The sequence below is a fragment of the Aplidium turbinatum genome, chromosome 11 (genome assembly GCF_918807975.1).
Source record: "Aplidium turbinatum chromosome 11, kaAplTurb1.1, whole genome shotgun sequence".
NCBI classification, from domain to species: Eukaryota; Metazoa; Chordata; class Ascidiacea; order Aplousobranchia; family Polyclinidae; genus Aplidium; species Aplidium turbinatum.
In genome coordinates this window covers 16,446,012-16,459,363 of record NC_137482.1, presented here as the reverse complement: position 1 = coordinate 16,459,363, position 13,352 = coordinate 16,446,012, and positions in this window count along the sequence as shown.

The window sequence follows — 13,352 nt, the reverse complement described above, 5'->3', positions numbered from 1 at the left end:
CTATTGTACTTAAAAACTCAAACTACCAACATAGCTAACTACAGTGGCAGGGATGCTCTCACAAGTCACAACTATACTTCTACTTTCAATAGCTTCCACGTTTCATACCTTATTCTATTTCTACTTTCGATTTTATATCTATAACTTTATAATAATCGTACATAAAACGGCTCAGTAGGTTCAACCACAAAGCTACAAAGCATTCCACTCTCACTAATGCGCGTATCTGCAAACACACACTCTTATAGGCTACTCCATTTCATAGCATTTCCCCTTTGTCTGCATATACAACATTTCATAGCTTTATCACCTCTTAGATTGTTTGAAATTCATACATCAATTAAAAGATAAAATTGCAAACGAGACGCGACCCTTATTCTTTTAATAACTAACGAGATGTCTCGGGCCGGATGATTTTACCTGACAGGCTGGACGCGGGCCGTAGGTTGCCGACCCCTGCAGTAAGCTTTTGATTGCGACACAGTCCAATCAGGAGGGGAAGTGGTACACAACAATTTTTACTCGAGAACACGCTAAGTTTGAAAAGCTGTTGTTCTCTTCATTATATGGAAGTTGTAGTAATCGACTGAAAATTAAGGAGTAGGTGACACCAACTAACGAAAATTACTTTCAGCACATGGCTAATAACATCACAAAACTGCAAAAATACTTGTTCAAACAGCAAACTAAGATACGCTGATGCAAAAACTCTACAGCAAGAGTGGTAACAACATATTTCTTTGCTGGTAGCCTACAGTGCGATGTAAGACACAACTAGATTAAATTTCCATGAAAATAGTGAGAAGGCTGGAATCTTATAAGGACAATTCAGAATAACACCTAAAATTTGCAATCTAAAAACTAATTTTTTCAACTCATAGTTTTTGAATTTAGTTGCCGGCAGTGTATCCAGTTTCTTTGAGTACGATCAAAAAACTTTATTTATAATAATTCATTTAGAAGTAAAATTAATCATTACATAGTTTCCAAATGTTTGACATATCCAAGAATATTTGTAATTTCTTCAAGGTGATCGGTTCAGTCGTTTCGTTCAGGAAAGGCAGGTTTTGTCAGACCCTGGCTAAAATAGCGCTAGAAATTAGCGCTGACGCTGACGCCGTCAATTTCTTTTAGAGCTGACGCAGTACTTTACGCCGTAAAGTTTTTAGGCAATTCGCACTGACGCTGACGCCGTCAATTTATTCCATTGACGCGTACAACACTGGTAATGGCTAAAAATGTTATGAAGTCCTCGTAAGTTGAAACTGGAAATAGAAAATTTGTTTGCCTTTTTGGAATTGTTTGTAATAGTAAGTAGCAAGTAGCTTGTTTGTGCTGGCACTTTTTACTGCCAAAGTTATGATGATGATATAATTGATTGCATAGGAACGCTTGAACTCTGACAGAGATTCTTCATCTACAAACGTTTGCTGGTGAATGGATACATATCCTTGCAGCCTGCGATAATGCGTTTCGATTTCTTATTGCAACTTTGTAGAAGCCGTTCATATTTTTAATGCAACAATTTTTTAACCTTGTTTGTGTGTCATGTAGCCAAAAAAAACAACCTTTAATTGAAAGGTCAAAATAATTCTTTCAGTCAGCTTGCTCGCATTTGGCAGCAGTTTTGTTCACTAATCACTCCATCTTTCTTTTCATGCACGTTGTTTAATAGTCCAAGGAAAAAAAGTGTGTACTTTTGGCAAGCCTGCATCAAATTGCATTAAGCGCAAGAAAAATGGCTTTTCTAAAAATTGAAATTGTTTTTGAATCAAGATAAAATCTATTAAACTTCTGCAAGCTAGAAAGAGCAGCACGTCGCAATGGTAGCCTTACTGTTAAGTTCTATTCCGAAAAGAAGGAAGAAATACCCAGACAACAAAGCAATTGTTTTTTACATTAATTCAACGTCTGGGAAAACTTTAAAAACTATACTGATTGTATTTTTTCTTGCATAACGCAGTGAGAATGAGTCGGGTAACAATATGGTGACATCGTCAATCTGATATATAATTAAAAATGAGCCCTGATGCTAAAAGACCTTAGCTGTTGTAGAGCAAGTGAGCAACAATAAATAAAACCATAACATTATTATTCTGAGTTCTGACTAACTTAAAGCGACGATAGATGTAACAGCAAATACTACAGACCAGTTAAATGAAAAGAAGTAGGCTAAGTTTTAGTTTAAAACTTGTTTTCAACTGGAAAAACTGCAGTACTACAGTATGAAATGAAGGTAGTTCTTAATCAAGTTTGCAATACGTCGGCAAAAGTATGATTTGGATAACAGCCTATAATTAACTGCTAATAAAACAGCTTGTTAGTGCAGTGTTGCTTGACATGATGAGTATTAACATGTCTGCAATTTGCAACGGAAAATGTTTCCATACCGGTTGTATTCTTTTCATATTTGAAGTAAGAAGAATACACGAACTTAAACATTGCTTAATGATCATGCATTACGGTCAAGTGTTCCCAATGACATGATAAATTTGGTTACGGATTTGGTTACGGTACTTCGTTTAGTCAAGAACCCCTTCAAAGAGCCATCATCAAGTCTAAACGATGATTTTTAAGGGTGAACCGGTCTATTTTTCTTTTCAGAATTAGTCTTCAATATGTGAAGTTTAGCACAACTACTACTTCCAGTACTTTTTTTTGAACTTAACGAATATACAAACCTCTTCAAACTTAGCTTGATCTTTAACCCCCCACATTGGGAGCCACAAGTTTAGCAGGGTCGGGCAAAAGCAACTATTGGGGAGCAAACATTTTAATATTTGAAATAAAGAGTTTGGTAAACAATATAGTATAGCTATTGAATGCAGCCAAGCATTTCTGAAACGTCATTCAATACTGCATGTAATACAATTTCATTAAAATGTTGTAATAACATTAAAAACCATTTTATTGGGGGTAGGGGCAAGATAAAATGTTTAGGGGCGATTGATCCCCCAGCCCCCGTGTCTACGTCCCAGCTGTTCATCACTTTGTTTCAAGAATAAAACCTCCGCTTTCATAAGTATTTCATGTAATAAAACAACACTTCTTGTTTAATTTCTACTGCTCCAAGCTAAAGCAATAATTTTGAACACAGCGTAGTAAACAATAATATTTGCAGCGTTTGACCAAGAGTCAAGATCAAGGCAACTGCAACAATGCAAGACGCAATTTGCAGTTGTACGTCAAATCAAGATTTTGATGAGTCAAATATCTTGAAAAACACGTTATTTTTATGTTGACTGTCAAATTTTGATAATTGATACTGATGTCTGTAACTGCCTTGGTAGTCTATTGTCAGAAGTGTTTGTGCTATGGCAGGGTTTACGATAGGCTACGGTGAGATTTGTATTAAAAGTTGTGCGAGAAGAAGCAGCTAAAGCCTGGCGTCAATCATACTAAATTTTGTGGTGACATGACAGCGGTTGTCCTTTCCATGATCTGGTGTAAAAAGGATAATGAATTATTACATGTCAATTAAAAAGGTAAAGGTTGCTGTTGCACAGGACACCAAATATCAAATGTATTAAACCAACAATTTTCAGAACAGGCCTAAGTCAGCATCAATCGTAATCGTACAACACGAGTAAATACCGAGAGCCTTTTTAGTTTGTATTACTGGCACCAAATTGTTTGAATATTTAGGCCCAATACCTTTTTGGCTGCTCGAATTTCTTGTTTGTCTACTAGGGCTTCGATATTTCCTATGGCATTATCTATATTATCACTTCCTTAGCAAAAAAGACTAGGAAAATAAAATACTGGCAATAGGCAGCGTAATGTACTGTAAATTGGCTTCTTTCCAAGCAATCAGCACGAAACTGGGAGAAGTACAGTACTCCAGTGAGCGTGTGTGGTTTACTATCCATAATTTTATTGATAACAAATGTTAACAACTATCGAATGAAGCGGAGTTTTTCTAACTGGCCCGCAAGAAAAGTTTAGAAATAATCATGTTTAATGAGACAGGTCCAAATGCAACTAATCCAATCCAAATAATGCAAGAAAGCCTATTTTGCAATTAATACGGTAGTGACTTAGTCTAGACTAGAGTCTAAACTAACAGTGGTTCCCAACCTTTTTCTGCTCATGGCCGATTAAACTAGGAAGATTGATATGGTGACCCATTAACTTATGTAATGAAAAACACAAAGTGACAATAACACAAAATATTAATTTGCAGTTTATTTACACAACTTTAATGAGAAGATTGTTGCTGCGTCTTGTCATTTTGTTTGAATTCATTTCATTGAATGCTTTGATTCCTGGGCGCAGTCGATGAAAGTGCGCAGCGTATGTCGTCTTCTACGTAAAGTCGGTTTTGCCGCTTCGATTTTACATTTAGTTGGGATGTGAAGGTTAACTCACACAACCATGTGGTGGTGAAAGGCAATGGTTTTTTTTAAGACAGTTTCTGCTACTACGTAGATACGACCACACTTTAATCAAGAATTCAGTAAATGAATTTATGATAATTAATATGAATTTATTATTTCGATTTATGTCTAGCTCGGTGGTCCTCTGGAAACAGCGTCATGGTCCAATCCACTACTGGTCCATGACTCACCGGTTGGGAACCACTGGTCTGGACTCTAGTCTATAACAAGGATGCCCCACCAATCGATCGCAATCAACCTCCAGCTTTGTTTTAAACAAAATTGAAAAAAGTTTTGAACGTCAAAGCTATATTTTCTTTGAAAATATTGTTGATGACCAAGGTAACAAGGTTTCGGAACAAACTTTGTATCAAACTCCAAGTGACTATGAAATAGAAAATAGCTTGCAAAGAAAGGAATAATCAAGAACTAAAAAGCGTTTACATTGTTTCGACCACCCGTGTGTTGTGTACGTCACTGAAACGCTTTTGCAATATCACAAAAAGTCAAACTCAACCGTGTTGATTAAAGCTTAGCGCAACCGCTAGAAAACAGAAAAAAAATTTTAACAATAGTTTAGTAATACTAATAGTTTAGTCAATAGTTGTCGCGTATGCATTGATTGCTCATAGTTAGTTCCGCTTTCTTTAGAAGTAGGCTATACTCCGCTGTCTGCATTCTGCAAGGATAGTTTTATGATGACAATTTGCATTCTGCAAGAATATTTGATAATAAACATATGTCACTAAACAAAATATAGCTTACCACTGTGTGATTTATTTTTGCATTTGTATTCTGGCGCAGAGTACAACATGGCATTTCTCTTATTGATGTATAACAACGTAACTAAAATTCTCTTTGAAAGCATTTGTTTTGATGACCTTGGGATTCGTTTCACTAACTTATTTTGGATAAGAGGTAGACAATAGATACGTTCAAAAAGGTAGGCTACACATGTTTTCAACTGGTTATTAGTATCACCTGGCAGTCTGGCCACTTGTAACGTTTCAGTTTATTTTTTAAGTTGAGCATGGCAGCTTTGGAAATGGCAAAAAGCTTGTACTCTGTTGACATTCTGTTACTTAACCGGATAAGCCTAAAGGTTAGTTTTAGCTATTGGAAAATTGAATAAAAGCAATTGACGTTAGATTAATTACAACGTGATGTGATTTAAAATGTTACCGTTAAAAAAAAGCCAAACAAAACTTTTAAACATGTTTCACTTTTTGTTCTGAGGACTTGGCTATTTGGAGCCTGGGTTAAAATAAAATAGGCTTTATGACAAAAGTCGCTGTTTGAATAGCTAAATAGATTTGTAACGAAATATGTTTTACATACGTTTATATGTAGCAGACCTATTGTCAGCCTATTTATACCAACAAATGAAAAAAATTGGCAATTTTTCAAGTTATTTTGCTCCACATGTAACGAAAGTATCGTAGACTTCACATCGATTTTGACAAAGTATTAAAACTTGGAAGAGACCTAGTAAAGGATCACTTGTCATGTCAGTTTGTCTTTGCAGACAGCAGCCGAATTTTTGGTTCTAATCGATGCAGTGAAGTTGTTAAGCTTGTGTTGGAAGGCTGGATTCTTTTTTGTTTGTGATAGAATGTTTGGCTTCATGGCAAAGCAAACTTACGTAAAGAAAGCAGTTTTAATTTTAATATTCAAACGTCTGCGTAACGTTGTGTAATCACCAACAAGAAGTTTGGATATGTTTAGAAAAGTATTTTACTGAGAAGCCATGAAATTTTGCAAAAGAGGAAAAATTAAAAAAAACAGCGGCTAGTCTAAAGCTTTGAAAGTCACGTCAAGACCAGACGTTGTAAGGACACGTTCGGGTGTCTTTGAATTTTCACACTAGAGTGCTAGTATCTGCTGACCTGCCAGGGCAAGCATTAAAAGAAATCATATAGTCAATTGCTATTCGTTTCTTAGTTGAAGCAGGCAAGGCTGGGCGGGTTTAGCAATTAACTGTTTTCTGAGTTGATATTACATAGACTCCTACAGATATTACTTCATGTGCGACAATAGAACACTGACAGATCAGTCATCGTAGATGTCATACCATTACTCGATCAATGACGATACGAAAGACTTTCTTCAAGTTGGGCACCGGTGAAGATTGTTGTTTTTTTCTTTGTTCGTCGTCCATCAAGCATAAGACCTGATCGGAACATTTCTTATTTGACAAGTCTGTGCTAATGCTGGTAAATTTTAGTTTACAATGGAAAGCTGGGCTATTATTGTTAACTAGTAGACAAAGAATAGTGACTGAAACCAAAACGAAGCAAAGAAATAGAAAGCAAAGAGAGCAGCTTAACTTCCAAAGGTGTCTCCATCCCACAGCAGGTTATTAAATGAAATAAACGTAGGGTTTGAGTAAATGTCCAGTTTCTACTAAAAATTTAAAAAGCATTTCACAAGACACGTGATTATGTAACACCAATTTCGTGACACTTTTCTCAAAAACCAGCACGAAATTGTTGTTTTAAAGTTCATATTTTATAGCAGTGACTTAGCTTGCCAATGTCTTTTTTAGCAGGATGCCACAACTTCTGCTATAAATAAAATCGCAAACATGAGATACGTCAGATGCACAAGCATTGCTAAGCCACATGAATACCAGGTTGCTTGAGAAATGAGCAGTTTTTTTAATGCAGTTTGCAGTAGATATTTTTAAAAACATATCATGTTATCTATAACTTTTTAAAGCTATTTTGTGCAAATCTTCAAAAGCAACGTTTTAAAATATGTTTTTCCATTTTATAATCATCATTTTATTTTGATAACTATAAACTTTTACTAATTTTAGTACTCAGGTTGTCTTTAAGTACATTTGAAAATGAAATAAGTGTATGCAATGTGCATGCACTAATAGCACCCACAAATGTAGCCGAAATGTTAAGTTATGGAACTGAAATGTTAGCTGCAGCCTAGTAGTAACAAGCAGATTTTTTAAAGGGCGGGGAAACCCAAATTAACTTTTTGCGAGTTTTTTGATTCAGCGTGATGTCATTGTGTACAACATGCGTTTTAGCAAAAAAAAATCCAAATTTTGTTGCCCTCGTCTCGCTAAGGCCGCTTTTGTTTGATACCCGTTTGCGAGGTCTGGCGCGCATTAAGCTGTGATGCTGTTCGCTGTGACGTCGCGAGGTACATATAGTTGTGACCAAAAGTTTAAGACCAGACTTGATTTATGACCATTTTTGCATTACTTCAAAATACTGCATCATATATTGTTTCAGTTGCATCATATTTATGCATCATCTTATATCTGATGCAGTATTTTGAAGTAATGCAAAAATTGTCATAATCAAGTCTGGTCTTAAACTTTTGGCCACGACTATATGTACCTTGTGACGTCACAGCGAACAGCATCACAGCTTGATGCGCAACGAGACCTCGCAAGCGAATATCAAACAAAAGCGGCCTTAGCGAGACGAGGGCAACAAATTTTGGATTTTTTTATTGCTAAAACGCATGTTGTACACAATGACATCACGCTGAAACAAAAAACTCGCAAAGTTAATTTGGGTTTCCCCGCCCTTTAAGAGTCTTTTTCTTTTATTGTCGCACTTGATTTTAAGCATTTACTGCCTCTTGCGTGAAAAGTTTCCAAGATTGTATGTTGTTTGCTGTGTGTATTTTAAGAGTATTAAGTGAAATTTGTGTTTATGTTTTTAATTGAGTATTATTTTAATTGATTATTATGTTTTTAAAAGTATCATGTGAAAAAGTCGATAGATTGAACGCAAATGCAGAAAATGTTAAATCTCCTGTTACTTAGCCCATGGCCACCTAAAGATACGGCCTGATTTGTCACATTTTTCAGAAATTTCCAGGTTTTTCTAACTTTGGGCGAACGTTTAAATAAATTTTTCTAAAAATTAGATTTTTACGCTTTCTTTATTCTTTTCCCCAGATGACACAATAGGTTTTAACATCCTCACATGTTGAAAAACAAAGAAAATTTGATTTTGTAAATTTTAGTCAGACTGTTAATTTTCAATAACAGTCTGATTTTGCGTTTTTCAACTTACTTTTTCTCATTTGCTACTGCTTCCCCAAGGCAACAAAAAAGTTTTTTGTCATTAAGAAACCGCAAAAAGTAAAAACATCTCAAAAAATGTCAGTCAAGCACTAGCAGTAGCTGTAATCAAAATCTGCAAAATGTGACAAATCAGGCCGCATCTCCAGGTGGCCATGCTTAGCCTCAAAGACCAGCGCTTTAGGCAACCGAGGCCGAAAATTATTTTTGAGAGTAAACTTATGGCAATCCGTTTTTTTTGCTTTTCCATATCTTGTTCATAAACTGAAAAAGCGTGTTTTTAATGTCTATGTTTACATTTCGGTATTTTTGCTTTCGTTGTGAATTGATTGCTCCTCTGACAGTCAGTCGATCATCTTGGTTGTAATCTACTGCGGAAATGATTTTATTTGAACAAAGCACTGCAGGAATTTAGGTGTGTGGACAAAGCACTTTCATTTATTCTCTGTTGATTTAAGCGTTGGCCAAAATATTGCGGAAATCAACTGACAGTGTCCTAGAATTGAATAACAAAAATTATGCCTGCACTTTATGACTTTGCAACTAAGTGCAAATATTTTTAAACTATTGCAAAAATAAGCTACTTGCCTGACCAAATTGTTGCAATATATTGTGGATAAAATATTTCTGTTGAATATTGATGATCAAATTAAAAGCAACGTGTTTTTTCATATCACACAATCAAGGCAGACAAATAGTCACACTCGTGCTTGAATAATTTTGCATCTGTTGTCGTGTTGCAGGCTTATCACCTGATTTAAAGACGTGCACACTGCGCGTGCGCACTCCACACTGCGCGTGCGCACTCCACACTGCGCAGGTCCACAGAGCCCGGAAATCATGTTTTGTGTAGTTAACTTTATAATTTGAGTGTGTGACCTTAAAATGAAATAAAAACTTTGTTGGATGCTACGAGTAAACGCACAGAAAATGTCAATATTTACTTGACTTTTGTCGTTTGGGATCTAACAAGACCGCCTGAAAATGCTAAAGCCGGCGCTGGTATTAAGAAAATGGTCGCACAACCCTTTTCACATGTTATCACACTGCAATAAAAGCTAATCATATAGTGGAGACGTAACATAAAAAATAAAAGGCTAAAACAAAAAAAGATCATGAATAATATGAGGGAAACCAGGTGTGTACCTATATTATACCATCAGTCCATCACACAGCCAACGTTGACACGTCAAATTTCTCATGTCTCTAGTCAACACAGCAAATAATAATTAGCAGAAAAATTTGCCAAGCAGGATAACTCACATGAAAAGTGTAGAACGAATAAAAGCGGACAACTTTTTTTAAAACAAAAAGATTGCTTATTCATTGGCAAATGGAAAAATCCACTGCTTATAACATGTAAAAAGTGCTATCATGGATCTACAAAAACAAATGACATTTTACTAGACATTAACGTCATTGTAAACTAGGAATTTATTAAAAACCTGACAATTTATATATTCGTTTTACGCAAGTTTTGAGTTCTTGTTTTATGTTTTGAGTTTTTGTTCAATATCCTTGACAGGAATCAGCTGAACTAATTCTTCAACATCAAAATCTTTGTTTACTCCACCCACAAATACTGCCAGCTCAGCTGTAGGCCTATCTGTCGTGCCTGTGCTCTCATCTATCGCCATTGAAAACTATAGATATATTCTACGAATTTACGGTATAATAACTTTTTTGCTAGATTTTACGTTCTCAGAAATCTCTTCCTTTCGTCGAGTTACGGTTCTTGCTGAAAGGCTTATATCTGAAAAATAGTTTGTCTTTTTTCTCTGGACATATGTTTTCAATAACCTCCATCATACACCTTTTCCAAATTAGTCGTAAAACATTCATCAGCAGAACGACTTCTTGTCTTTGCTATTAATTGAGCTACCTTGTAGCTAGCAAAACAATGTTCTGATTTATTGGTTTTCCTTTCTTTTGTAGGATAGGAATTTGCTGTTTTAACTATTTTTGAGTAGATTAACTTTGTCGTTCCTTGTTTAACCTATTAACTTGAAAAAAATAATATGTTTTCTATCGTAATGGCGCTTTGTGTTGAATTCCTTGTTTACAGAAGCAGAAAATCTGCATATCAAATGCGTGGGCCTACCAAAATGATCAATGAAAAAGTAATTATCTTCATATTCGATTATAATATACCATTGACCGGGCCATACAATGGCCTACTATTATTTGTAAAGGGGCTTCATGCCAGATGATTTTCCTTGGCAGGCCGGATCCAGCCGCGGGTAGTACAGGTTGGCGGCCCCTGGTTTAAAGGAACGGTTTTTGTTGCAGGTCACGTTTTTAATGCTTTCTAACTCTATAAATTGTTTTACAACGGTATTCATATATGTGGATGAGTTTGATGTGATGAAAACATCACGCGTGAAATTCAGTGATTCAGTTGCTGTTGGGGAAGATACAACTCTCAAAGTCGATCTGGAGCCATTTACTCCTTCTTCAATCTTGAGAAAACCTTCAAAAACATCTTCTTTTGGAGAAAACAATGAGGTCAGTTTCAAGTGATTTAATGCTTTAAAAATGTAACATTACCATGAAAATTGTCAAAGATCACATAAAATATTCACTAAGACTAGATTCACCAACTGCTATACTCGGGCCATCAACTTATATCGGAGCAATTCTTACTGCTATCAAGTATAGCAGATCAGACTCCAAAGAAATTTGAAACTTACATTTTGGCATTATCTGGGTATAGGTCTCCATGGCACTAGCGACATTTCATTCGATCGCAGACGAAAAAGAATAATAAGTTTAATACAAAAATACAAAAAGATGCAATATGTAGCCTACTTTAAATGTATTTTTTTACAACAAAGGGCTACTTCACCCTTCTAAACGGAGTTCTTAATCAAAAAACATTCAGAGAACCTGAAAACGTAGCCTAGTGTTCCTAGAGGGAAACATATTAATATTGGTTTTAAAATTTTAGCCCAGTGGCTTCCACCCCTTTTAGTGCATACCTTCCTTTGCTTATATTGAAGCTCTTCATTTCTCCTATTTAATAAAGCGGATAGGTAAATAAGCCAATCTTTGTGTGCACCTTCAAACATGCCAAAGGGTGTTTTGCCCTTTCGGGCGTCGTACCAGGCCTCTCATCATCTGGCTAAAAAAACGCTTATAGGCTATATTGAATAATTCAGCAGCTAAAATTCCTTCCTGCAATCATAAAATTCCTTTCTGGAAAGGAATTTCTCACCGGTTAAAATCAAATGTTCTGGCATGTGCCAGCCATGCTTCTTATCCATGCAGTATATTGTTTATTAAGACTGAAAGAACAAACAATTCATTTAAATAAAAATTTTGTGCAATCGACGTATGTCATATAAAAGGTACAAAAACAATTTTAATGTTCGACAGGCTAACTTAAAATCACAGCAGTGATTTTTTATGTTTCTGCCAAAAATATATAAGGCGACAATTTTTTTCAAGAAAACACGCCCTTAGTGAACGGGCAACTGATTCTTTGCACTGGAGCCGTAGGTATGAAGCATTTGTAAGAGTAACAATCAATAGCTTACTAAAACAAATTACACACTTGCGTTAATAGATGCACATTGATGATTATATATGGAAAAGAAATTATCACATGGAGCAAACTTGGATAACTTAGAAAGTGTGTCTTTGATTCTATCGAATCCCCATTAACAAAATGTGTCTGCTGATATCTTGTGTATTGGAAAGGAAAGCCTTCCATGCTTCACTCCAAAGGTGTGGAGGATAGACAGGGTTGGAAGTCGTTAGTAAAAAAGCAATGACTATTTCACTATTCGATAGTGCCCAAAAAAGCAACGACTCTCCGCTATCGATACTTAAAAAAAGCAATGAATAGCAATTACTAAAAATATTGCATTTGCGTATTTAATGACCAGTGATGCCAGTTTTTTTTTTTTAAACAAACAAGTGAATCTAAAATACAAGCCTAAAACAGGCATATTAACACAAAAACAAGCCCAATAATTTGCAACCAATACCAATTAGCATAAAGCACGCAGTTTAGCAGTTCAATTTTCAATATAACCTTTGCAGTCCATACATCACGTTTATTTCAAGAATGACATTTGTTTATGCCATTCCAAGCAATAATTATCTTGAAAAGAAAGGATACAATGTTGACTACAATAAAAACCTCGCAATTTCAGTGTCAAAAACAAGTTAAAAAAAGTTTGACTGGCCAAAAAACAAGCAACCCGCAAACTCAAAAAAAAAACGCAAACTTGAAAACAAAAACAAGCCCAAACTTGTGGGAACAAACACCGCAAGGTTGGCAACACTGTTAATGACTCTGGCATGGTTTTTCTGAACTGTGTTGCTGCAAAATTTTCCTTAACACTTTAAAGTTCGAAAACCGGAAGGGGACTAGGTCGGATAGTAATCCGAAAACTAAATCTCGAAAATTCGTTTTGACGACGAAGTAAATGAACAACAAAAAATGATTCAGCAGTTCTCCTAAATATCGATTAGAGAAAAACGAATAATGATTTCGTTGCTTGCATAAAAAAGCAGTGAATAACGCGCATTCGATATTTATTTTTAAAAGGAATGGGTATAAGCATTCGATATTCAGAAAGCAACGAATAACGCTATCGAATAGTGACAACTAGTCGTTACTTCCAACCCTGAGGATAGACACATCATATGTTTGCAGGGCAGTTATATTATAATGATTTCCTTATACTGTGTAATTATACAGTTTTAAATATGAGATGCAGGAATCGCAATAGACACAAAATACTGAGCCAACCTGTTTCCACAAGCTCAACTACCCATGCACAGCAGGCCATTAAGGTACATGCCGCTTTGCGGCTCGTAAGCTATAACCTGGCCACTGTCCATCTCTGGCCTATTGGCTACTGTGCATTGCACAAAATTGAGCATCAAGCTATGTTATTTTTGTACAAACGTTT